We start from the raw sequence: 4,016 nt of genomic DNA on the forward strand, positions 1-4,016 counted from the left end.
TCTTTCTTTCTTTCTTTCTTTCTTTCTTTCTTTCTTTCTTTCTTTTTCTTTCTTTCTTTCTTTCTTTCTTTCTTTTTTTTTTTTTGGTACAGGATTTTACTATGCAGCTTGGACTTGTACTGATTCTCCTGTTTTCAGTCTCCCCAGTGCTGGAATTACAGGTGTTCGGTATCGGGGATCAAACCCCGTCCCACTGAGCTATCTCACTAGCCCATAATCCCCATTTTAAATATAAGGAAATGAAAACACAGTAAGGTTAAATATTTGCCATAATCACATGCCTTATAAATGGCAAAGCCAGGATTCAACTTGTCAGTCTGACACCAGAGTTCATGTCACACATACACAAACACACGTGCATACACTGCACACACACACACACACACACCATATGGGAGACTAAACCCAGGGCCTTTGCACTGAATTACATCCCTGACATTTTTGTTTCATTATCTTTTTTTTTTTTTAACTCACACAAGAAAAAAGAAAGAAAAAAAATGCATCACACATTATTCTCCCCTACTCCTTCACTGTAACGTTGAAATACTTTCTTTTAAAATCTTCATTTAATTTAATTAACATTAGCATTTGTGAAGCAAATGAGCTATATTCCTGGCTCCTGTTTCCTTACCTTGAGACAGGGTCTTGCTAAGGCACTAAGTTGCCCAGGCTGGGCTCAAATTTGCAGCCCTTCTGCTTTAGCTTCCCAGAGTACTCAAATTACAGATGTGCACCCCTATACCCAGTCCAGGGTCCATGTCTCTACCGCTCATTGATGGATTCGCTAAAGAAGCAGGTGAGGCTGACTTCCAAAAGGAACAGGGGAGGAAGCTTTGGCCTAGGGCTTGACAAAGAGGACAGGAGGACAGAGAGGCTAATGAGGTGATAGTGGCTCATGGTTGGTGAGGGCAAGGCCATATTTTGATACTGTGATGGCAAGAGCAGAGGTTAGGGGGTGGGGGTTGAAGCCACTAGAGTGGCCCTGTCTCTCAGCCAGCTTGGGTAGTGTAGTAAGACCCTATCTCAGAATAAAGTTTTTAAAAGGACAGGTGATAGAGAGACGGAGATAGCTTAATGGCATAAGTGCCTGCCTGGCATGCATAAGGTCCTGAGTTCAATCCTTGAAACAAACAAACAAACAAAGACAGAAGAATCAAGGATGTAGTTTGATGTTGAGCAATTACCTAACATGAGGAAGTCCTTGGGTTTGATTCCCCAGTACCACAAACATGATGAAGGCTCTGGGCTTTAGACCTTTTTTTTTTTTTCCTTTTTTTTTTTTTTTTTCCAGAACCAGGGATTGAACTCAGGCCCCCGCACTTGCCAGCGAAGCGCTTATTCTACTGAGCCATCTCCCCAGCCCTAGACCTTTTTTTTTTTTTTTTTTTTTCCAAAACTGGGGATTGAACTCAGGCCCTTGCGCTTGCCAGGCAAACACTTATTCTACTGAGCCATCTCCCCGACCCCAGGGCTTTAGACCTTGACGCCATCATCAACCCCTAACCTGTTTCTAACTGTGTGAGTTCACTTTTATTTTATTTTATATTTTTACTTTTGAGACAGGGCCTTGCTATGCAGTTCAGGCTGACCTCATACGCACTGTGTCGCCTTCAGCGTGCAGTGATCCTTCTACTTCCGCCTCCTGAAGACTGGGATTACAGGTGTGTACCACACCTGACTGTTTCCTTATTTGGTCAATTTCATTCATAGATTTTATGTTTATGAATTTAATTGCTAAAATTTATCTGTAACCCCAAACCAATACTTTTACCACCTTTGCATTTGTTCATGGACATGTCCAGAGGTTAAAAGTTTGAGTCACCAATACTAGCTGAAGTATGTTGAACAGACCTGTCTAACTTCCTGTTTCAGCTCTCACCAACCAAGTTTCTTTTGGCAGTCTACTAGCTGCAATGTTTTTCACAATTCTGTGTGATTTTTTTAAAAAATGTATTTATTACCTATTTTTGGTTGGCTTAGCCCACCCTGGGGGCAGTGGGCTGAGCATGTGGTGCCGGGGATCGAACTGAGCACTTGCCTAAGCAGGTGCTTTAGACCACTGAGCTATCTCGTCACCCCTTTTGTGTGATTTTGCTGGCGCAAGTAGCCCCTAGTTTTAATTTTTTTTTTTAAATTTTATGTATTTAGTACAAGGTCTGCAGGGTCTCACTACACAGATCAGACTCATAGTGATCCTCCTGTTTCCAGCTTCCCAAGCACTGGGATTACATGCACACGCCACCATGCCCTATCTCAATGGCCATCTCAATGTGCCCAGGGGTGGGGGGTGGGGGTGCCGGCAGGCATGGCTGCGGTGCTGGGGACAGAACCTTGGTCCCTGCACTCTGCCTAAGCAGGCTCTTTAGTCCACTGAGCTGTCTGGCTGGCCCCCCTAGTTTTAATGTTGAAGTACTATTTAGAGTTCATAAACACAAGAAGGCTGTGATGTGGGTAAAAGATGTGTTAGATAAACTTGATTAAGGCACAGACTATAAAGTGTTGTGCCCATAAATCCAATGTTAGCGACTCAATAAGATATATCAAGTGAGTTGTTTCCACATGTCAAACCAGCTTATGCAGCAATGACCCAGCAAAAATGGGACCAGAAATTTGCCCCAAACCTGTGCATTTCCCTTAGAAGTAATAGCTCAGTACTTATTAACTCAGTGTTTGCAGAAACTTTGTGAAACAGAACTACTGGGAATAATGAGAATGGACTGTACATAAATAGATAATGATAGAATCTCCTTGTAGTTCTAATGGGATTGTGCTTGGAAACTGCTCAACGTGTGTCTGGCCATAGCAAGAGCTCAATAAATACTAATATTAATGGTTATGAACAAAGAAAAGTGATTTTCCCCAGGAGTTCCTTTTGTCAAGGGGCCAAGCTGAGGTTGTCTGGCCCTTGGGCAGGACCCAGCAGAAAGAACTGAGGGAGCCCAAGCCATGGGGTGGGGCCAGGGGTAAAGAGCAGCCTCCTTAGGTGGGCGGGGTCCATATGTCACAGAGGTCTCAGCCACCCTGGCCAGCAGCACGCCTCCAGGAAGCTGCAGAAGCATCCTGTGCCCATGGGGCCCTCTCACCTGCTCCGTACCCCTCGGCCTCGAGGTCTGAGTTCTCCCTACCGTAGGTCACGTTCCCGCTGCCCCCAGCCAGGCTTTCGCAAGATGTTCAAGTGTAGCCGAAGAAGGTACCGGCAGAAACTGCAAGGCCCAGTTGCCACCAATCTTGCTACTGTGAGCACAGACGTCAGTGACACCCACACTGCCACAACCAGTGCGTGGATCCTCTCACCTCAAGGTTAATGGGGGCATAGAGAGTAGGCAGACCTGCGTTTTAGAGTGTAGGAAGGTGAAAAACGGGCACTGAAGTGCCCCTGTGCTGCTGAGTAACTCCAGAGACAAATTGTGAAATTTCAGCTCCCAGGCATGATGGGGTCTTGGAGGCAGGCATCTGCAAGTGCTGGGAGCCTGAAGGGGTTGGAGCAGCCAGACAAAAGCGGCCTGGGGAAGTGAGTGAACAGAAGGGCAGTGGGCTTCCAGAAAGGCTGATTCCTCATAAACTTTCCTCTCCTTTTTCTCCTCAGGTCTTTGGCCTTGACAGCAACCTGGGAGCTTTCTCATCCTCTCGAATGCCTAGAAGCTTGGCCTGATTTGGACCCATGTCTCTAAGGGGCTGAAAATGGTGAACACAAAATACAATCACTCTGCTTGAACTGCCTCACTGCACACTGAAGTGTTTCCAGCCATCTCTGTGGATTTGGGGCTGAATATTCCAGGGACAGGCTTCAGTAAGGGCAGCAGGCATCACACTACAGTAGTGACCAGACAGGACAAGACTTGTGCATTTTTGTTCTCTCCTCTTGGTCTGCCCTATGAGGCAGAGGTCAGTCCTATCTATCACTACCATCTACACAGGCTGAATGGTTTCCACAGATACCTTAAAGGCACAGGGAGGCACAAATCACAGAGAGAGAGAGAGAGAGAGAGAGAGAGAGAGAGAGAGAGAGAGAGAGA

General features: G+C 45.8%; 1 protein-coding gene across 4 annotated transcripts in view; it reads left to right on the forward strand.

Moving 5' to 3' along the window:
* The window catches only part of Pomgnt1 (protein O-linked mannose N-acetylglucosaminyltransferase 1 (beta 1,2-)), a 16,991-nt gene that overhangs the window by 11,759 nt on the left and 1,216 nt on the right, over nucleotides 1–4,016 (forward strand). The window lies entirely within an intron of this gene.

Source organism: Octodon degus, unplaced genomic scaffold (assembly GCF_000260255.1).
Source record: "Octodon degus isolate 3935 unplaced genomic scaffold, OctDeg1.0 scaffold00107, whole genome shotgun sequence".
Classification (NCBI taxonomy): Eukaryota; Metazoa; Chordata; class Mammalia; order Rodentia; family Octodontidae; genus Octodon; species Octodon degus.